The sequence below is a fragment of the Martes martes genome (genome assembly GCF_963455335.1).
Source record: "Martes martes genome assembly, chromosome: 9".
Taxonomy (NCBI): Eukaryota; Metazoa; Chordata; class Mammalia; order Carnivora; family Mustelidae; genus Martes; species Martes martes.
Window position 1 is genome coordinate 29209656 of NC_137896.1, and position 24211 is coordinate 29233866.

Sequence of the window (24211 nt, forward strand, 5' to 3'; positions counted from 1 at the left end):
TTCTTGCCATTCATCTAATTATCATGCCAAAAATATTTTCTGAGTACTTATTATGTGCCTGGCACTATTCTAGAAGCTTGAGATCCTATCTAAAAAACTTTTAAGTTATATTCATTCATAAAAAGGTATTTCACTGGGACACCTGAATGGTTCAGTCTGTTAAGCGTTTGCCTTTGGCTCAGGTCATGGGATTGAGTCCGGCACTGCTGAGCAAGGAGCCTGCTTTTCCCTCTGCCTGCCACTCCCTTTTCTTGTGCTCTCTGACAAATAAATAACCAAATTATAAAAAAAAAAAAAGAAAAAAAAAGTATTTCGCTGAAGTAATGCCAGGAATCAATAAACATATGAACAAGTTCAAGCTCAAACTGCTCAGGCTCTCAGCTCAGCTGGAAGTCTCCTTCTCCATCTTACTCTCCCTCTGTGCTCTCTCTCAAATAAATAAATAAATAAAATCTTAAAAAAAATAAAGTAGCAACATTAATAATAGTAAAATATTGGAAATAACAAATCTCATAAGGAGGCAGTGATTAAATATGTTGAATAATGTTTCAGTATTATGAGGTCATGAAAATCTGTTTTAGTAAATTTTAATGTCAAGGGCAATATAAAGATATATGGGAGAGGAGCCCAGGTGGCTCAGTGGGTTAAATGCCTGGGTCTTGATTGTGGCTCAGGTTGTAATCTCAGGGTCATGGGATTGAGCCCTGCATTGGGCTCCACACTGGCGGGGGTGTGGTGAGGGGGGAGTCTGCTGGAGATTCTCTCCCTCTCCCCCTCCCTGCTCACATATGCACTCTCTCCCAAATAAATAAATCTTTTTTTTTTAAACTTTATTTATTAATTTGTCAGAGAGAGAGAGAGAGTGTGTACAAGCAGGGGGAAGTAGGCCCCCCACTGAGCAAGGAGCCTGATATGGGACTTGATCCCAGGGTCCTGGGATCATGACCTGAGCTAAAGGCAGACACTTAACCAACTGAGCCACCCAGGTATCCCTAAATAAACACATCTTTTTTTTTTTTTTCCTTTTTAAGATTTTATTTATTTATTTATTTATTTGACAGACAGATCACAAGTACGCAGAGAGGCAGGGAAGCAGGCTTCCTGCTGAGCAGAGCACCCAACTCGGGGCTCGATCCCAGGACCCTGGGATCATGACCTGAGTCGAAGGCAAAGGCTTTAACCCACTGAGCCACCCAGGTGTCTCAAATAAACACATCTTAAAAAAAAAAAAAAGATATGTGGGAAAAATTAAGCAGTACAGATTGTATATAAAATATCCCAATTCACCTCTGCCTTCGGCTCAGGTCATAATCTCAGGGTCCTAGGGTCGAGCCCCGCACCCGGGCTCTCTGCTCAGTGGGGAGCCTGCTTCCCCCTCTCTATCTGCCTGCCTCTCTGCCTACTTGTAATCTATCTGTCAAATAAATAAATAAAATTAAATTAAATTAAATTTTAAAAAAAATACCAATTTTGGAAAAGGTTGAAAAAAATGTGTACATACTGGTGTATATGTGTGTATGGCAGAAAAAAGCCTGAGAGCCAACATGTCAACATGTTAACAGTGGCTTGTGGTTTACTAGTCATTTTTTTTTCTTTTTTTTTTCTTTTAACTTCCTTTACTAAGTTAGGCCCTGTTCTAAGCATTTTACTGGCTTTATTTTATCTTCACATAATACCTCTATAGGTAGGTATATATCTATATACCTACAGATAGGTAATATCTCCCATTTTATAGATAAGGACACCAAAGCTTGGAGAGTTGATCACATAGTCATGAGTGACCAAGTATGTATGGTAGCCAAGCCTTCTCCAACTCCAAAGCCAGTGAACTCATAGCCTGTATGCTCTATGGTCTTTCTTTTGTGTTGATTTTATAATCAGAAAACAGCAAATATTGTTTACACATTTAAAAAGGGGCTATTTCTGTCAATTTGTTTGGTAATACTTAACCGATCACCACACAGTTCAAATTCCATGAGTGGAGGTTGCCCTCTCCATTGGATGATGAGTTTTAGTGATAAAGTGGCTCATCACACCTTTTCACTAGAACTTTTCTCCTCATTGTGATTCATTACAAAAGAAAGAGCAACTGCCAGGCCTGATTATCAAGATTACGTATTGATAACTGAATTATAACAATGACTACTGCCAAAATCGAAACAAAACAAAGACCTACCAAACACTGCTATCTTTTATATAATGTAAATTTAAAAAGTGTTTACAGATCTTTTATGTCTTTTTTGGTTCCCAGAAGAATATACTTATAGATACTCCTGAGATACTAACTGGCTATATGCGAAATCTAATAAGTTATTACTTTAAAAAAATTTATTTTGAGAGAGTGAATATGCACACAGGCATGGGGAGGGGCAGAAGGAGAGGGAGCAGACTTCCCACTGAGCATGGAGCTCAAGGCAAGGCTTGGTCCCACGACCCTGAGATCATGACCTGAGCTGAAATCAAGAGTCGGCACTTAACTGACTGAGCCACCCAGATGCCCCACAACTTATTACTTTTATTTATTACTTATTAATTTCCAGCTTCTAATAACTTATACCAGGAAGTTAACAGCTGCAAAGGACAACTTCATCCCAAGGAAACTCTTCTCTGAGAACTTTCATGCAAAAATAATGGATAATATTTAATTTTCAACTTTTAGCAATTTTCTGCAAGTTGCTTTTATACTCAGATACACAATTTCCCTTTTCTTACACTCAGATCATCTTGGAAGGGAAGGAAAGAGTTAAGGAGTATTTTATTGAATATATCTAGCACATACATTAGAGTGTTGTAAGAAAATTATAGCTGCACTAAACTTAACTCTTAATCTCCACATCATTGAGAGGCCTCACTTGATGACCCTTGTTACAGTCAAGACTTGGATGGCTGTCCTTCAGTCCCTTAGAAATATCCCTCACCAGATAAACTAGGCTTGGTAAAAGAACTCTCACCTTAGGAAATAAGAGATTAAACACCCATGCTGGAAGGTTTAATAGGAAACAGGGAAACAGAAAGTGGTATTGTAGAAAAAGGGACAGGTTTGCAGTCTGCAACTCTGGATATTGTTCCCAGGATATCACTAACTAGATGTCAGTAACAGGTCCATCTATATCTTACTTTTCTCATCTTTCAAGTGGAAAATGCCTATTCTATCAACTTCAAGGGATTCCTGGAAGGATAAAATAAGACCACAGATCCTGAAGTATCTGAAAGAGTTAGTACAAAATACTAAGGTTTTAGTGCATTTGTGTGTGTGTGAGCACATTTTGGCAGGCATAAGGAGGAGGGGTGACATTAAGTAAAAGAACATAAGGGGCACCTGGGTGGCTCAGTGGGTTAAGCCTCTGCCTTTGGCTCAGGTCATGATCTCAGGGCTCTGGGATGGAGCCTCGAATCAGGCTCTTTGCTCAGCGGGGAGCCTGCCTCCCCCTCTCTCTCTGCCTGTCTCTCTGCCTACTTGTGATCTCTGTCAAATAAATAAATAAAATCTTAAAAAAAAAAAAAAAGTAAAAGAACATAAAAGAAGCCTTAACAAAGATCAAGTCTCTGGGAAGGATTTCACCAAACCAAGAGCTCCTTTTTCAGGGAGCTCCTCTGCACATGCTGCCAAGCTTTGTGTCAAGTGGCCTGCCAGCCTGGGCCCCAGAGGCAGGAACTGGAAACTTACTCTGGTTAAAGGCAGCCATCAATATAGGCCAGCAGGGAGTGTGTCAGTGGTGTGAGAATGTTGCCCTGCAGGAGTCCTTGCTCTGGGTGGCATCACCAACAAACCTGAGGAATTCTGAACAGGTACATAGACATGTAGAGTATGAAAGGTAGCACTGTCATTTAATTGCTTAGCTACAATTGAAATTTTGGCCCAATAGTCTAAATAGATGGTGTATTGTTTCAAGATGTTAATCCTAGTCTAGTGACACTTCAGTTTTATAATATTTTCATCATAATATCTTTTCAGCATAAGCATTAATCTTTTACAATAAGGTCATTTTTTTAAAAAGAGAAACACAACTGAGTCTGGGTGACTCGGTGAAGCAGCGGACTCTTGATTTTGGCTCAGGTCATGATCTTAGGGTTGGGGAGATCAAGTTTCATGTAAGGCTCTGCAAGCAGCAGGGAGTCTGCTTAAGATTCTCTCCCTCTCCCTCTGCCCCTCTGCCTCACCTGTGTGCTCTCTAAAATAAATGAATAAATCTTAAAAAAAAAAATCTACTATTATCATCCTAGTAATAAGCATACTTTGTTAGGTATTACAAATGTAAAAATTATTTAGGAGCTGCTCCTTGTGGGAGTGATGAGGGGAAATAGAACTGCTGGATCTTGGCATTTCTGATTTCATTTGCATGAAAGCCTTTCCCCCCTCATGAAATTCATAGCTCCTGATATCTCTAGTCTCGGTCTCAATTTCAATTCATCTAATCAGGTTATTTTAAAAAAGAAAAGAGGGGCACCTGGGTGGCTCAGTTGGTTAAGCATCGGCCTTTGGCTCAGGTCATGACCCCAGGGTCCTGGGATTGAACCCCGCATTGGGTTTCCTGTTCAGCAGGGAGCCTGCTTCTCCCTGTCCTGCTCTCCCTACCAGTGCATGCACTCCCTCTCTGTCAAGCAAATAAAATCTTTAAAAAAATTAAAAATTAAAAAAGAAAAGAAAGAGGCGGGAAGATCTGAGTATTTTATGCGCAGTGGGATTTCTCACCAATATACAAAAGGGACAGAATACAAGATTTGGCTGCACAGATGACCTGAGTTTAACACAATGCACCACACAGCCAGAAAGGCTATAACAACAGTGTTTCTTGAAGAGTGTTTGGTAGCCACATTCTTCTTAGGCCAGTTCCTGTTCCCTAGATAATACCGCATCATCTTCCCAGTAGTTAGCATTCTACTTTTGCTTTAAAAATGCTCAGAAAAAACTGGATGGCGGTTCTTCAAGAAGTTAAAAATAGAGCTACCCTATGACCCAGCAACTGTACTACTAGGTATTTACCTCAAAGATTCAAAGGCAGTGATCTGAAGGAGCACCAGTACCCCAATGTTCATAGCAGAAATGTCCACAATAGCCAAACTGCGGAAAGAGCTGAGATGTCCATCAGCAGATGAATGGATAAAGAAGATATGGTGTATACATATATACAATGGAATATAACTCAGCCAGCAGAAAGGATGAATACTTACCATCTACACCAATGTGGATGGAACTGGAGGGTATTTTGCTGAGCAAAATAAGCCAATCAGAGAAAGACAACTATCATATGGTTTCACTCATATGTGTTATATGAGAGACACCACAGAGGATCATAGGGGAAGGGAGGGAAAACTGAATGGGAAGTCATCAGAGAGGGAAAAGAACCACAAGACACTCTTAACTATAGGAAACAAACTAAGGGTTGTTGGAGGGGAGGTGGGTAGGAGGATGGGGTAATTGGGTGATGGGCATTAAGGAGGGCATGTGATGTAATGAGCACTGGGTATTATATGCAATTGATGAATTACTGAACACTACATATGAAACTAATGATGTACTATATGTAGGCTAATTGAATTTAAATTTTTAAAAATGCTCAGAAAAAGAGACACCAATAATTAGATTGTTGTATTTTACCATTTATGGTTCACAAACCATTAAAACCCCCCCACACAAACTTTTGTCTTATAGTACAGAAGTTCAAGAAAAACTTAAAAATTATTTTATACTTTTAAAATCTATTTTTAATGAGACATAATTCACTTTAAAAAATGCACCCATATTGTGTGTACAGGTCAAGGAGTTTGGACAAATAAATACACCCATGTTACCACAACCCTAATCAAGACACAGAACATTTCCATTTACCCAGAAAGTTCCCTTGTACCCTTGTGCAGTTAACCACCACTCCCAACTACTGATCTGATTTCTATCATTACAGATTAACTTTCCTTATTCTAGAATTTCATAGTTAAATGGAATCACACAGTATGTACTCCTTTATGTTCAGCTTCTAGTCACTCAGTAGGTCCTTGAAAGACTCTTTTTTTAAAAAAAAGATTTATTTTGGAGAGAATGAGCACAAGTTGGGGAAGAGGAAAAGGAAGTGAGAGAAGCTTGAGCAGACTCCATGTTGAGTGTGGAGCCTGACATGGGGCCTGATCTCACAACCCTGGGATCACGACTTGAGCTGAAACCAAGAGTCAGATGCTCAACTGACTGAGCCATCCAAGTGCCCCTGAAAGACTAGTAACAAACAGTTACAAAAAATACTTCACATTATATTCCCAGTTTGCTCTACTTATATTATCTACAATTATAGTCTCTTTTTAAAAATTTTTTTTAAAGATTTTATTTATTCATTTGACAGACAGAGATCACAGGTAAGCAGAGAGGCAGGCAGAGAGAGGAAGGGAAGCAGGCTCCCCGCTGAGCAGAGAGCCCGAAGCGGGCCTTGATCCCAGGACCCCGGGATCATGACCCGAGCCAAAGGCAGAGGCTTTAACACACTGAGCCACCCAGGCACCCCATACAATTATCGTCTCTTAAAGATTAACTTTGTCTTTGAATATATCAATTTTATGATTAATCCCTTGATATTTGTTTCTATACAGAACTCCTGGTTATCCCTTTAAGTTGTAATTGATTTCATGGAAGAAATTTTTATCGTATCTTTTATATAGGTGTTCCTTTCCATTTTTTAAGTCTTCAGTGGAGCACAATCCTTCTACGTATTATTTTTTAAGTCTTCAGCAGAAGAAACATAAAACATGATCCATTCATCATGTTTTGTCCTAATCAAATTCTATGAGAAAATAAGAACTCTGAAGTGCTCAGGAATGAAACAATGAAGCCCCTTTTATGGTGAGGCATCCACTGATACGGGAAAGTCTCCAGGGGCTAGGAGAAAAGAAGTCCTACTCAGAATTCAGCCCAGGTGGGCTCCTTCATAAAGCCAGGAGGGAATACAAAGGAAGTGGACATGCACAGAACTCTTTATTTCACTACTGTTGTTCTTTGGTTATTTTCACCTTTTATTTCCATAGAATCATGAAAAAAAAAAAAACCCTTTACATCTATGGACCTATACATCTGTTGGTGGGAAACAGTACGACTAATGAACACATAACATGATCCACCTGGGACTGCTTAAACAGAATTTTTTTTTCATTTATTTTGCTGCTTTTATTTCATTCCCTATTTAAAAAGTATATTTTCTTCTCAAATACATTCTGAGAATTCTCATCAACTCATTCTCCATTTTTGTGTCTTTGGAATTTTATATCTTTTGAGTATATCTTCCTCTTTCTTCGAACATTATGCTTTACTTTGTTAATGCTTGGTACAATTTCTCTGGAGTACTCTTTGGATCTCTAAATACATGACTTCTGTTCTTGATAGATTACCTTTGCAATGCTGCTTGCATATGTTTCCAGCCTGTATACTACCATTTCTTTTTTCATTGTAATCCTCTATTATCTTTTATTTTTTAATTTTTTTTAAGATTTTATTTATTTATTTGACAGACAGAGATCATGAGCAGGCAGAGAGGCAGGCAGAGAGAGAGGAAGGGAAACAGGCTCCCTGCTGAGCAGAGAGCCCGATGCGGGGCTCGAGCCCAGGACCCCGGGAATCATGACCCTAGCGGAAGGCAGAGGCTTTAACCCACTGAGCCACCCAGGCGCCCCTATTATCTTTTAAATTGATGCATGCTAATGAATGACAAAAGAAAGCCAGAATACCATACTTATATCAGACAAACTAGACTGTAAAACAATAACTGTAACAAGAAATGAAGAAGGGCACTATATCATAATCAAGGGGTCTATCCAACAAGATCTAACAATTATATATATTTAGGTGCTCCCATACTGGGGGCATAAATATTTACATCAATTAAAAACAAACATAAACTCATTGATAATAATACAGTAATAGTAGGGGTCTTTAACATGCCACTTACAGCAATGGAGAGATCATCTAAGCAGAAAATCAGTAAGAAATAATGGCTTTGAATGACACACTAGACCAGATAGATTTAAAAGATATATTCAGAACATTTCATCCTAAAGCAGCAGAATGCACATTCTCTTTGAGTGCACACGGAACATTCTCCAGAACAGATCACATACTGGGTCATAAATCAGCCTGCAACAAGAACAGAAAGATTGAGAATATACCAAGCATATTTTCAGACCACAACACTAATGAAACCTGAAGTCAACCACAAGAAAAAATTTAGAAAGACCATAAACACAAAGAGGTTAAAGAACATCCTACTACAGAATGAATGGGTTAACCAGGAATTAAAGAAAAAATAAAAAAATATATGGAAGCAAATGAAAATGAAAACACGACAGCTCAAGATCTTCGGGACGCAGAAGAGGCGATTATAAGAGGAAAACATATACCAATACAGGCCTTCATCATGAAGCAAGAAAATTCTCAAATACACAACGTAACGTTACACAGATTGGAGCTAGGAAAGGACAGCAAATAAAGCCTACAGCCAGCAGAAGAAGGGAAATAATAGAGATTAGAGCAGAAATAAACAACATAGGAACAAACAAACAAAAAAACCCAGTAGAACAGATCAGTGATACTAGGAGCTGGTTCTTTGAAAGAATTAATAAAATTGATAACCCCCCAGCCAGACTTATAGAAAAAAAAGGTTCCAAGTAAATAAAATCATGAATGAAAGAGGAGAGATCACAACCAACACCACAGAAATACAAATAATCATAACAATATTATTAGCAATTATATGCCAACAAATTGGGCAATCTGGACGAAATGGACAAATTCCTAGAAACATACAAACTACTGAAACCGAAACAGAAAGAAATAGAAAATTTGAACAGACCTGTAATCAGCAAAGAAATTGAGTCAGTAATCAAAAATCTCCCAACAAACAAAAGTCCAGGGTCAGGGGGCTTTCCAGGAGAATTCTACCAGTTAAAGAACAGTTAATACCTATCCTTCTCAAATTGTCCCAAAAAAATAGAAAGGGAAGGCCTTTCTATAGAATGAGGCCAGCTTTATCTTGATTCCAAAACCAAAGATTCCACCAAAAAGGAGATTTCAGGCCAATATCCTGAGGAACATGGATGCAAAAATTCTCAACTAGATACTAGCAAATCAAATCCGACAATACATTAAAAGAACTATTCATTATGGTCCAGTGGGATTTAACACTGGGCTGCAGAGCTGGTTCAACAGTCCCAAATCAATTGATGTGATATACAACATTAATAAAAGAAAGGATAAGAACCATATGATTGTCTCAATAGATGCAGAAAAAGCATTTGACAAATACAGCACCCATTTGTGATAAAAACCCTCAAGAAAGTAGGGATAGATGGAACATAGTTTAACATCTTAAAGGCCATATATGAAAGACCCACAGATCATACCATCCTCAACTGGGAAAAACTGAGAGCTTTTCCTCTATGCTCAGGAACAAGACAAGGATGTCCATTCTCATCATTATTACTTAACACAGTACCAAAAGTCTTATTAGCCTTAGCAATCAGACAACAAAAAGAAAGAAAAAGCATCCAAATTGGCAAGGAAGAAGTTAAACTTTCACTATTTGCAGACAACATGATACTCTATGTAGAAAACCCAAAAGGGGTGCCTGCGTGTCTCGGTTAAGCGTCTGCCTTTGGCTCAGGTCATGATCCCAGGGTCCTAGAATCGAGCCCCTTGTTGGGTTCCTTGCTCAGCGGGGAGTCTGCTTCTCCCTTTCTATCTGTCTCTTCTTCTCCATCTGCCTCTCCCCCAGCTCATACTCTCTCTCAAATAAATAAAATCAGAAAGGAAGAAAGAAAGCCAGCCAGCCAGCCAGAAAGATTCCACCAAAAATTTGCTAGAACTAATACATGAATTCAGCAAAGGCACAGGATATAAAATCAACATACAGACATCTGTTGCATTTCTTACACCAATCATGAACTAGCAAAAAAGAAATCAAGGAATTAACCCCACTTAAAATTGCACCAAAAACCATAGATACCTAGGAATAAACCCAGCCAAAGTGATAAAAGATCTGTACTCTGAAAACTATAGAACATTTATGAAAGAAATGAAAGAGGACAAAAAGAAATGGAAAAACATGCCATGCTCATAGATTGGAAGAACAAATATTAAAATGTCTATACTACCCAAAGCAATCTACACATTCAATGTAATCCCTATCAAAATACCACCAGCATTTTTCACAGAGCTAGAACAAACAATCCTAAAATTTGTATGGAACCATAAAAGACTGAATAGCCAAGGCAATCCTGAAAAAGAAAATCAAAGAGGGAGGCATCATGATTCCTGATTTCAAGCTGATTACAAAGCTGTACTCATCAAGATGGTTTGGTACTAGCACAAAAACTGACACATAGATCAATGGAACAGAACAGAGAACCCAGAAATGGACCCAGAATTATATGGTCAACTAATCTTTGACAAAGCAGAAAAAAAAAACGGAAAAAAGTCTGTTCAACAAATGGTGTTGGGAAAACTGGACAGTGACATGCAGAAGAATGAAACTGGACCACTTTCTTACACTAGACACAAAAATAAATTCAAAATGCATTTTGAATGTAATACAGGAAACCATCAAAATCCTAGAGAAGAAAACAGGGAGCAACCTCCTTGACCTTGGCCCCAGCAACTTACTAGACACATCTCCCAAGGCAAGGGAAATGAAAGCAAACTATTGGGACTTCATCAAGATAAGCTTCTGCATAGTGAAGGAAACAATCAATAGAACTAAAACGGCAGGCTACAGAACGGCAGAAGAGATTTGTAAATAACATATCTGATAGAGGATTAGTATCCAAAACCTGTAAAGAACTCATCAAACTGAACACCCAAGACACAAATAATCCAGTTAAGAAATGGGCAGAAGACATGACTAGACAATTCTCTTTTTTCTTTTTGGAATAAACACTTTTCCGAATAAGACATTCAGATGGCTGGGGCGCCTGGGTGGCTCAGTGGGTTAAGCCGCTGCCTTCGGCTCAGGTCATGATCTCAGGGTCCTGGGATCGAGTCCCACATCGGGCTCTCTGCTCAGCGGGGAGCCTGCTTCCCTCTCTCTCTCTCTCTCTGTCTGCCTCTCTGCCTACTTGTGATCTCTGTCAAATAAATAAAATCTTAAAAAAAAAAAAAAGACATTCAGATGGCTAACAGACACATGAAAAGATGCTGAACACCATTCATCATCAGGGAAATACAAACCAAAACCACGATGAGATACCACCTCACACCTGTCAGAACAGCTAAAATAAACAACGTAGGAAACAACAGATATTGGCAAGGATGCAGAGAAAGGGGAGCCCTCTTGCACTGTTAGTGGGAATGCAAACTGGGGCAGCCACTCTGGAAAACCTTATGGAGCTTCCTCAGAAAGTTAAATATAGAACTATCCTATGACCTAGCAATTGCACTATGAGGCATTTATCCAAAGGATACAAAAATACAGATGGAAGGGGTAGATGCACCCCAATGTTTACAACAGCATTATCAACAATAACCAGATTATGGAAAGAGCCCAAATGTCCATCGACTGATGAATGGATAAAGAAGAGTAGTATATATACAAAGTGGAATATTACTTGGCAACCAGAAAGAATGAAATCTTCCCATTTGCAATGATGTGAATGGAACTGAGTGTATTATACTAAGTGAAATAAGTCAGAGAAAGACAAATATATGATTTCACTCATATGTGGAATTTAAGAAACAAAACAGACGAGCATGAGGAAGGGAAGGAAACAAGATAAAAACAGGGAGGCAAACAAGAAGGCTTTTTTAAAAAAATATTTATTTATTTATATTAAAGAAAGGGGGCAGCAGGGGTAGAGGGAGAGGGAAAGAGAGACTCTTTAGTAAACTCCCCACCCAGCATGGAGCCTGACATGGGGCTCAATCCCATGACCCTGAGACCATGACCTGAGATCAAGAGTTGGATTCTCAATCAGCTGAACCACCCAGGCAACCCAAGAGACTCAAATACAGAGAACAGACTGTAGAGAACAGAGAACAGAGAACAGAACCTGTAGAGAACAGGTTGCTAGAGGGGAGGTTGGTGGGGGGTAGACTAAATACATTATGGACATTAAGGAGGACACTTGCTGGGATGAGCACTGGGTGTTATGGGTATGTGATGAATCACTAAATTCTTCTGAAACCAATACTACACTGTATGTCAACTAACTGGAATTTAAATTTAAAAAAAAAAAAAAAAAAAAAAGACCAAACCACCAAACTCTAGCCTAATTCAACAAAGAACTGAGTACCAGGTCTGTGGTAAAGAAAGGAGGTAAGAAAAACGTGTTCAGGGGCGCCTGGGTGGCTCAGTGGGTTAAAGCCTCTGCCTTCGGCTCAGGTCATGATCTCAGAGTCCTGGGATCGAGCCCCCCATCGGGCTCTCTGCTTGGCAGGGAGCCTGCTTCCCCCTCTCTCTCTCTGCCTGCCTCTCTGCCTGGTTGTGATCTCTCTCTGTGTGTCAAATAAATAAAATCTTAAAAAAAAAAAAAGTGTTCAAAGAGATATGACACGACAGTGTCGTTCACTTCAGAATTCTGCCTAAGTTTGGAATTTTCCCAGAAAATGGGAGAAAATTATTTTCTTCCGTTTCCATTTCTATCTTCTGCATAGCCCTTTTTAAAAGTCTAGCTATGGAGGGTGCCTGGGTGGCTCAGTGGGTTAAAGCCTCTGCCTTCGGCTCGGGTCGTGATCCCAGGGTCAAAGTCTAGCTATGGAATAAGAAGTAGGCTCTTGGGCCTGCTCTATATTAGGTCCAGGAACTTAACTACCATTTTAAAATTAAGTGTATAGTGAGGGATACATTTTGGGCTTCCAAAAGCAAACTTGGGAAACATAGTTGGAACTGGGGCACATTAACAAATTTGGGGACGTTCTAAAGTCCAACTTGTCTCAAAAAGTTACCCTTAATTAGCTCTATTAAAAAGGAAGACAGTATGATTTACCAAATCAAAGCCTTTATTACGAAAGGTTGTAATTAAACAGTTAACCATGATTTTATTAATGTTTTTCATCACAACTATACTGGAAACTCCCAGATACCAGAATCTGGTGTTTTGATCATTTTGGTATCCCTAGGATCTAGGATGTGCCCAGGATATATTTATTAAACAAAGGATTAAATAATGGTATAAATAAATAATAATAATGATATATGTACATGTTCAAATGAAAACTCTTGAAAACACATTTCAATGCCTTTCACATTGTCCCAAATGCCATTTCAGCATCTGAGAAGTCTTCTTGCAATAATCTAAAAGTTTCAGTTTCCAAAATACTCAGTTCCCAATCTTTTTCTCCTTATTAGCTTTGAGATAGAATTTATGTACTATACAATTTAAATGTACCTTATTTTAAGTGTACGATAATTTTTAGTAAACAGAGTTGTGCAATGAACATGATAACCTGACTTCAGATTATTTTTATCATCCCCAAAGGAAAATGCACCCATTAGCTGTCATTCCCTTTTCCCACCCCGAGGGAACTACTAATCCACTTTGTCTCTAAAGATTTCCCTTTTCTGGATATTTTATATAAGTGTAATCATACAATTTGTGCTGGCTTCTTTTATTAATGTCTTCCAGGTATAGCCTATATTAGTACTTTGTTCCTGATTTTTATTGACAAATAGTAGGCGCCTGGCTAGCTCAGTCGGTAGAGCATGAGACTCTTATTGACAAATAGTGTTTCATTTTAAGGATAAACTACATTTTCTTTATTCTCTTACCAGTTAATGGACATATGGAGTGTTTCTACTTTCTACCTATTATGAATAATGCTGCTATGGACATCAATGTGAAAATTTTGTGTGGACATATGTTTTCACTTCTCTTGGGTATATTCCTGGGGTGGAATGTTGGGTAATATGATAGCTTTATGTTTAATCTTTAAAGGAATTGCCAGGCTATTTTCTAAAGTAGCTGTACCATTTTACAATCCTAGTAGCAATGTATGAGGGTTCAAATTTCTTCACATCCTCTCCAAACTTATCTTTGTACTTTTAGCCATCCTAGGGGATGTGAAGTGGTATCTCATAATGGTTTTAATTTGCATTTCCTTAATGATTAGTGATGCTGAGCATCTTTTCATGAGCATTTGGCCACTGTATATCATCTTTTGTGAACTACCTATTTAAATCCTCTGCCCAATTTTATACTGGGTTTTTTTTTATTATTATTATTCAGTTGTATGAGTTCTTTATATATTTTGGATACAAGTGCTTTATCAGATACATGGCTTGTCAAACTTGTCTCCAAGTTATGGGCTTGTCTTTTCCCTTAAATGGTGTCTTCTGAAGCATAAACAGTTTTAATTTTGATGTTTATTTTTATCAATTTTGACTTTTATTGCTTATACTTCTGGTGTTATATCTAAGAAATCTTTGCTTGACTCAGGGTCATAAAGATTTACCCCTATGTTTTCTTTTACAAGTATACAGTTCTAGCTATATAATCTTTTATCTCTACGATCTATTTTGAATTCATTTTATATATGGCACAAGGCAAAGGTCTAAATTAATCATTTTACATGTCCTAGTTGGATATCTAATTGTCCTAGCACTATTTGTTGAAAAGACAACCCTTGTCCCATCAAATCGCCTTGGGACCTTAACAGAAAATCAGTTGACCATAAATATAAGGATTTACTTCTGGACTCTAACTTATTTCATTGATCTGTATGTCTACCTTTATTCCAGTATCATCACACAGTCTTGATTGCTGTAACTTTGGGGTAAGTTTTAGAATCAAAAAGTGAAGTCCTCCAACTTTGTTCTTTTCCTTTGTGTTTTTTTTTTTTTTAATTGAAGATTTTTTTATTTGACAGAGAGAGAGAGAAAGAGAGTGCAAGTAGGGGGAGCAGCAGGCAGACGGAGGGTAAGAAGCACGCTCCCCACTGAGCAGGGAGCCCAGTGTGGGGATGGATTGCAGGACCCTGGGATCATGATCTGTGCTGAAGGAAGATGTTTAACTGACTGAGCCACCCAGGCATCTCTGACTTTGTTCTTTTTCAATATTGTTTTGACTATTTGGCTCTCTGTTATTTCAAATTTACAATCAGCTTGTGGATTTCTGCAAAAAAGCCAGCTGGGATTTTGAAGGAGATCACTTTAAATTTATAAATTTGAGGACGACAATGTCCTCAAGTACATGAAGATGGAATTTCTCTCCATTTATTTAGATTGTCTTTGATTTTTTTAAGCCATATTTTGTGGTTTTCAGTGTACAAATCTTGCACTCCTTTTGTTAAATTTATTCCCAAGTAATTTATTCTTTTTAATGCCATTGTGATTGGAATTTTTAAATTTGTTGCAGATTGTCCAATCTTTATATATAGAAATATACTAATTTTCTGTATAATGATCTTATATCCTGTGACCTTACTGATCTCACATTTTAGGGTTCCCCCCACTTTGAGATTCCTTAGTATTCCCTATAGCTAGCATCACTTTGTCTGTGAATAAAGGCAGCTTTACATCTTTTTTCTAATCTGAAGGTATTTCATTTTTTTTTCCTGACTGAATGGACTAGAATCTCCAGTACAATGTTGAAAAGTAGTAGTGAATGCAGATATCCTTTCCTTGTTTCCAGTCTTAGAGGAAAAAAACATTTAGTCTTTCACAATTATGATGTTAGCTACAGGATTTTACGGATAATTTTTTTGTATAAGTTTCTGCTATACCTAATTTGTTGAGAATATTTAATCATAACAGTCTATTATGTCAATTGTTTTCTGATGCTAAGTTAACCTTGCATTTCTGGTGTAAATCTCAGTCACAATCATTTTTATATATTGCTGGAATAAGTTTGGTAATATTTTGTGGAGGATTTTTGCAGCTATAGTCATAAAAGATACTGGTTTGTGTTTTCTTGTGATGTTTTGTTTGGCTTTGGTATCAGGCTAATACCCAGGATACCAGGTATTATCATTAGAAAACATATTGGTCTCATAGAATGAGTTGTGAAGTGACCCTCTTCCTCTGTTTTCTGAAAGAATTTGTGAAAAATTGGCATTATTCCTCCTTTAAATGTTTAGTAAAATTCAGTAAGGCCATATGGCCTTTGTGGAAAGACTTGGTAACTTTTTCAATTTGTTTTCTTTGTGGAAAGACTTGGTAACTTTTTCAATTTGTTTACCTGTTACAGACCTATTCAGGATTTTTTTCTTGAGTCAGTTCAGTAATCTGGGTCTTTCTAAGAATATGTCCATTTCATCTACATTTAAAAATTTATTGACATAAAGTTGTTCATAGTATCCCTTTATAATTCTTTTAATTTTTGTAAGATTGGTATTGTGTGTCCTCTTTTATTCTGGATTTTAAAATTTATATCTTTTTACTTGATCAGTCAAGTAGCAAATGATTATTACAAAAGTGATTCCTTTGAATATAACTTTCAAAATTTTAGTCTGTCACAATTTAAGAGTACATACTGTGCATATGCTTAAACATTTTTGAGGTAAAATTTACCTAACATAAAATTAACCATTTTAAAGTGAGTAATTCCATTGGTATTTAGTGCCTTCACAATGTTGTGCAACTATCACCTCTATCTAAGTCTAAAACAATTCATCATTCTAAATTTAAAGACACCCTGTATCCATGAAATTCCTTACACCTCCCAGCCCTGGCAGCTACCAAATTATTTTTTTCTTTCTATGGATTACCTGTTCTGGATATTTCATATACATAGATTCACATGATATATTACTTTTGTAATATACTTGTATCTGATTTCTTTCTTAGCATGCTTTTGAGGTTTTATCCATGTTGTAGCATGTATCAGTACTTCATTCCTTTTATGGTTAAATAATATTCCACTGAACGTATATATCACAATTTGTTTATCCATTCATTCGTTGATGGTATTTGGGTTCTTCCACCTTTTGACTACTGTGAATAGTGCTATGAATATTTGTATACAAGAATTTGCTTGAGTATCTGTTTTCAGTTCTTTTGGGTATATTCCTAGAAGTACAATCAGTGGATCATATGTATTACTATATTTAACTTTAAGGAATCACCAAACTGTTTTCCACACTGGCTATACCATTTTATATCCCCACTAGTAATGTACAAAAGATTCATTCAACTTCCTTCATATTCTCACCAACATTTTTTATTTTCTGCAATTTTTATTTATAAAGTGGTATTTCACTGAGGTTTTGATTTGCATCTCCCTAATGGCTAATGTTGAATGTCATTTTGTGTGGTTATTTCATTTGTCTATCTTCTTTGGAGAATGTCTGTTTAAACCCATTTTTTTAAACTGGGCTTTCTTTTCTAAGTTTTAAGAGTTCTTTCTGTATTCTAGATACTAAACCCTTATTAGACACATGATTTACAATTATTTTCTCCCACTGTGTAGTTTCCTTTTACTTTCTTGATAATGTCCTTCAATGTACAAAAAAATTAAATTTTGATGAAGTCAAATTTATCTTGTAAGCTTTTTTTTTTTTTTTTCTCTTTTGTGGTTCATGCTTTTGGTGTCATACCTTGGAATCTATTGCTAAATCCAAGGTCATGTAGATTTACCTCTATGTTTTCTTCTAAGAGTTGTCTAGTTTCAGTTCTTAATTTTAGGTCATTGGTCCATTTTGAGTTAATTTTTTGTGTAAGATATGTGAAAGGGGTCCAACTTTATTCTTTTGCATGTGAATACCCAGTTGTCCTAGCATCATTTGTAAGACTATTATTTACCCATTGAATGATCTTCACACTCTTGTCAAAAACTAATTGGCCATAGATGGTTGGGGTTATTTGTGGACTCTCAAATTTATTCCAATGGTCTGTGCCAATACCACACTGTTTTGATTACTATAGCTTTGTAGTAAGTTTTGAACTGTGTAGGTTTGAAGTGTAGGTCTTCCAACTCTGTTCTTTTTCAAAACTGTTTTGGCTTTTTGGGGCCCTTTACAATTCCATAAGAATTTGAGGACTGGTTTTTCCATTTCTGCAAAAAAAATTTGAAATTTTGATAGAGATTACACTGACTCTATAGATTGCTTTGGGTAATCCCCCATTATTTTGGTTTGTGCTGATTCTCGGGTGGACTTGCCCTATTGGAGACACACCTATTGGGTACATGGGGGTGGGGCTTGGTGTAAGTGGTGCTGGTCTCCACTTGGTGCTGCTGTTTAGCTCAATGAGGTTAGTCCTTGCTGATGGGTGGGTCCCGGCTGCAAAATGGTGTTGTCACCCTGCTCTCTCATTCCAGAGCTGAGAGTTTCTGCCTGCCACTTTTGAGGAAGCCTTCAAAGAAGAGCAAACAATCGCCCTTCTTGTGTCCCCAGTTTCTGTCAGATCCTTGCCTTAAACCTGTGTTGGAGTGGTCTGCCTGCCATGTGGCACCATGCTTCTGTGTTTTATCTCAGGTGTGCAGCTAGGTTTCACAATTTCAAATTTTAGGGACTCCTGTAGGTATGGATGCTGATCCTCTGGAGGAGGGTCTTGCTGTTTTTGTTTTGTTTTGTTTTGTTTTTGCCATTTGCTGGCCAGTCCTGGTAAAGCACCCACACAACCAGGTGCATTGGTTTGGGGTTTATGGCAAAGAAGAGCTAAAAAGCCAGCACCCAGGCTCACTGCCCTCAGCCAGCAACCTGCTCGTATGCCTGGAAACAGTGCAGCACGTTGGCACGACTCCTTCTTGCAACCCATGGGATCCTCAGTCCATGCTGTCCAGTCCCGCATCTCCCCCCTCCTTCCCCCCTGGAACACCTTAAATTTAAGCCAGACATGACCCTGGTGGTGGTGGACTTCTAAAACTTCAGATTTTGTACTCCACTGCTTCTAATACCTTGCAGTAGTCTCCATAAGCAGGGCTCCTCCCCTCCACAGCACGTGAAATTCTTATCTCCCCCAAATCAACTCTCTGCAGCTCCTACCTTCCATGATTTACTTTTGTAGACTTGCAGATTTGTTCTCTTACTCCCTTTTTTGAATTTTAAAACATTTCCCCCTAATTGCTATTTTATTGACATGATTGTAGATTCATAGGCAGTTTAAGAAATAATAGATCCTTTGTATATTTTACCAAGCTTCCCACAGTGCTAACATTTCACCACATAAAATCACAACCATATTGGGGTACCTGAGTGGCTGAGTTGGTTAAGTGTCTGCCTTTGGCTCAGGTCATGATCTCAGGGTCCTGGGATCAAGTCTCATGTCGAGCTCCCTCCTTAGCAGGAGTATGCTTTTCCCTCTCCCCCTACCCACCCATCCTCCATGCTCACGCTCCCTTTCAAGTAAGTAAATAAAATCTTACAAACATAACTAATATATAGTTGTGATTTTTTTAACTATAAATCACAAACAGGGGAGGGATACTGATATAATCAATCCTATTCAAATTTCCCCAGTTTTCCTTACGCTTGTTTGTGTATGCATGCATGTATGTGTATTTACCACCACAGAGAAGATACTGAACAGTTGCAACACCAGAAGGATCCTTTTATGACAACATAATCCTGCCCTTAACTTTTAGTACCTAACCTCTGGCAATGGCCAATATGTTCTCCATGTCTAAAATGTTGTCATTTTAAAAATGATACATAAATGGAATCAAAGTATGGAACTTTTTGCAGTTTTTTGTACTCAGCATAAATCCCTGGAGATTCATCCAGGTTGCTTCATGTATCAGTAGTTTGTTCCTTTTTACTCAATGGTTATGTATGTACCACAGTTTAACCATTCATCTGCTGAAGGACATCAGGGTTGTTTCCAATTTGGGCCATTACCAAAAAAAGCTGCTATGAACATATGGGTACAACACACTTCTAAATAATCCATGGGTCAAAAAGAGGTCTCTAGTGTTATATTTTTAAAAATATAGTAAGTTGATTGAAAATGGAAATACAACACATCAACATTTGTGGGACACAGGTAAAGCAATACCTAGAGGGAAATTCATAGCACTAAAAATGCACACATTAGAAAAGGAGGATCTCAAGTCAATAATCAAAGCTCCACATCGAGACTTTAGAAAATGAGCAAAATAAACCCAAGTTAAGTGGAAAAGAGGAAATAATAAAGATCAGAAATCAATGAAATGAAAAATAGGAAAATGATAGAGAAAACAAATGGGGGCGGAGCTAAGCTTGTTCTTTTAAAATTGACAAAGCTGGGGGCACCTGGGTGGCTCAGTTAGTTAGACGACTGCCTTCAGCTCAGGACATGATCCTGGAGTCCCAGGACTGAGTCCTGTACTGGGCTCCCTGCTCAGCAGGGGGGTCTGCTTCTTCCTCTGACCCTCCCCCCTCAAGCTCTCCCTCTCTCATATTCTCTCTCTCAGATAAATAAATAAAATCTTTAAAAAAATAAAATTGACAAACCTGTAACAAAAATAATTAGAAAAAAAAAGAGATGACACAAATTATCAATATCAAAAATTAAACAGGAGGTATCACTACAGATCCTGCAGTCATCAAAAGGATTAGGACATACACATGGAAATTTAAAAACCTAGACGAAAAAGACCAATTCCTCAAAAAACACAAACTACCACAACTCTAATATAAAATAATTTGAATAGTTTTGTAACTATGAAAGAAATCAAATGTGTCATTTAAAAATATACAAAAAAGAAAGCTCTAGGCCCATATGATTTTTACCAGAGGATTCTACCAAATATTTAAAGAATAATTAACACCAATTATTGACAATCTCTTGCAGAAAGTAGGAGGAAACACTCTCAAATTCAATTTTTAAAGCTAGTATTACTCTGGATGCCACAGCAGATAAGGATAGTGTCTCATGAATATAAAACAAAACTTCTCAACAAAATTTAGCAAGTAGAATTCAGCAATATAAAAAAAGAATTTTACACTAGAATTAAGTGGAGGTTATTCTATGGATGTAAAGCTGGCTTTATATATATGTTTTAAAAATTTTACTTATTTATTTGAGAGAGAGAGAGAGCAAGATAGTGCACAAGCAAGGGAAGCTGCAGAAGGAGAGGGAGAAGCAGGCTCCTCACCGGGCAGGGAGCCTGACATGGGGCTTGATTCTAGGACCCTAGGATCATGACCTGAGCTGAATGCAGACACTTAACTGACTGAGCCAACCCTGGCGTCCCAGTTGCCTTAATATATTTTTTTTTAAAGTCAAAGTAATCACCATATTAAATAGCTAAAGAATTAAAAAATCACATGACCATAATAATTGATGCAAAAGAAAGCATTTGACAAAATTCAACATCCACTCAATATAAAAACTACCAGAGATATAGGAATAGAAGTGAACTTCCTCAACTTGATAAAAGCGTCTAAAAAAGAAAACAAAAATCAAACAATACAACAAATAAGTTTGTTAAAATGTAGTGAACTACGAATGGGATGTATAACATTCATGACTAGGAGGGAGGAAAATGAAGCAAAGAAAGCTGGATTACTTTAGTAAAATCTAAAACAGATAAAAAGGGGAGGGAATAGTCATAAGAAAGCAAATGAAAGAAATTAAAATAAAATGGTAGGAATAAGATCTAAGGTTAATTATGAGGATAATAAATGGTCTAAATTCCCTTATTAAAAGACTCTAAGGCTACATAAATGCAAACATCAGCTATATGCTGTTTATAAGAAAACATTTAAAGCAATACTAAGAATTTTCTAAATGACAATAAGAAAATGAGTGCAAATATTGCAGGTAAATACTGTAGTGCCAATTTCAAACAAGTAGAAATGAAGACAGAAAAAGGTTACATGGAACAGTGATGTTTTATAATGATTAAAAAATTAGAGGTATATATAACCAAATAAGATATAAAAGACATGGGGCACCTAGGTGGCTCATCTGGTTGAGTGTCCAACTATTGGTTCTAGGTCAGGCTACGGTCTCATGGGTGGTGAGATCAAGCCCCAAGTTGGGCTCTGCCCCCAGCAGGGAGTCTCCTTGAAGATTCTTCTCTCTCTCTGTTCCTCCACGCACATGTGCACTCTCTCTCTCTTTCAAATTAATAAATAAGTAAATCTTCAAAAAAATATATAACAGACATAAACCTTTACTTAACATAGCATCAAAATACAGAAGCAAAGGTTATTAGAAACACACTAAGGATTTGGTTAAAAACATGAGGGCCTGGGGCACCTGGGTGGCTCAGTGGGTTAAAGCCTCTGCCTTCAGCTCAGGTCATGATCCCAGGGTCCTGGAATCGAGCCCCGCATCGAGCTCTCTGCTCAGCAGGGAGCTTGCTTCCCATCCTCTCTCTCTGCCTGCCTCTCTGCCTACTTGTGATCTCTGTCAAATAAATACATAAAATATTTTTTAAAAAATGAGGGGCTAAAAAGACTGAATATAAACAATACCATTAACAAATAATAAATAGACATTTAGAACTTTCTCTTACAGAGAAAACACATTCTTCTCAAATACTCCAGAACACCTATGTTTAGATAGGTGATTGTTTATCATGTCATAAGGAACATTTAAAAGGATAGAAACAAACCACATACTGTGCTCACAATGCAATAAAATTAACTCAACAAAAGAAAACTAACTACTTGGAAATTCAAAAAATAATATTTGAAATGACTTGGGTCCAAGAGGTAATCAAAACAAGTTACAGACCATTTAGTAATTAATCACACAGAGGAAAAAGTCTTTGTACTAAGAGAAAAATTAATAATCTTCAATCTTGTATTATCAATCAAAAAATAAGAATTTACTTTAGAAGCTAAAAAAGAACAAATCAAAATAAACCAGATGAAGGAATAATAAAGGTAAAACAAAAAAAAATCCATAGGGGAATTGAAATCAACCAACTAACCAATAAAATATTAAGAATGTAAAAGAGATAAAAACTACTGATATGCCAACATTTTAAAAAAATCCACAAGAGAATTCATTTAAACCTAGATTAAATGTACCATTTTATAGGGATATGAATAACCAAAACTGGTTCAAGAAGAAATCCTGAAAATATAGAACTCTGTCTTCACAAAAGAGGCCTGGGCCAAGATGAGAATGGAGGTGGAACTCCATCTAAACTTGCATAGATAATTCCTCTGCTAGATAAACTGATTTAGAGAGACAGAGAGAAAGATAGAGAGCATCTCAACTCATTTAAAAAGGTAAGCATAATTATGAAGCCAAAACCAAAACTATACAGTGGAGTTCAGAAACTTGAGGCTTATATGATGAATCTGGCCTTGTGAATATGGTTTGTTTGGCCTATACAAAGTTTTAAAAATTAAGGTAACAGTTTATTTACTGATTTATTAAAAGATTTTATTTATTTCAGAGACAGAGTTACCAACAGCGAGAAAGAGCACAAGTAGAGGGAGAGGGACAAGCGGACTCCTCCCTGATCAGGGAGCCCGTTGTGCCTGATGCAGGACTCAATCTCAGGACCCCAGAATCATGACCAGAGCTGATGCATAATGGACTCTTAATGGACTGAGCCACCCAGGCACTCCAAGGTAACAGTTTAAATTTGGGAGATTTAATATATAATTTGTAGTGCCTAGCTTTATATGGAAAAAAATCAGAAGACCTGATGATTCTGGGCTTCATCTTATATGGCACCAACTACTCAGTGTCCTTGGGGGTGTCCAAGCTATCATGTTGTTGCACAAGTGGGATGAGAGGAGGAGACAGTCTTACATACTAGGGTGAATGCAGCCCTGGGCCTAGGTCAGTATGCTCTCATTTGTCACAATTTCCACCACACCCTCACACTCCCTAACTCTGAACCAAAGGTCAGTAGTCACTTACTGTGCTTATCCTGTTATTCTTCCCAAAGAAGATAAACATTTCTACTTCCATAAAAAAAAATAAAAGAAATCAAGGGTTATACAATTTTGTGTTTCCTACCCAAGTGTACTTGAATGATTCAATTTTCTTTCTGGCCCTGTTGCAAGTTTGTGCCCCTCCCTTATGGTTTCTATCTTTGATTTCCCCATGTCAGATGAGAAATTCTCACCTATATTCTTATAATACCTATGTGGTTCTGCATCTTAACTTTAAATGTTTATTCCATCTTGAAACTATTGCATAGGGGAAAAAAAAACCCTAAAATTGATTTTCCCAATGGTTAGTCATCTGTTCCAATGGCATTTATAAAGTTCTTTCTCCTTGGTCTTAAAATTCTTTTTCACAAAGTCACTTTTTACATTATGTCTGAGTCTGTTCCCATGTTTTGTAGTCCCTTCCCTTTTTTCTGTCTATGATGATGGCCTGCATCAGCTCTCCATGTTTTGTTTTGTTTTTTAAGA

The 24211-nt window shown here is 37.4% G+C and overlaps 1 protein-coding gene across 1 annotated transcript in view; it reads right to left on the reverse strand.

The window, feature by feature from the left end:
• The window catches only part of RNF24 (ring finger protein 24), a 102409-nt gene that overhangs the window by 37344 nt on the left and 40854 nt on the right, over positions 1 to 24211 (reverse strand). The gene's annotated exons all lie outside the window — the stretch shown is intronic.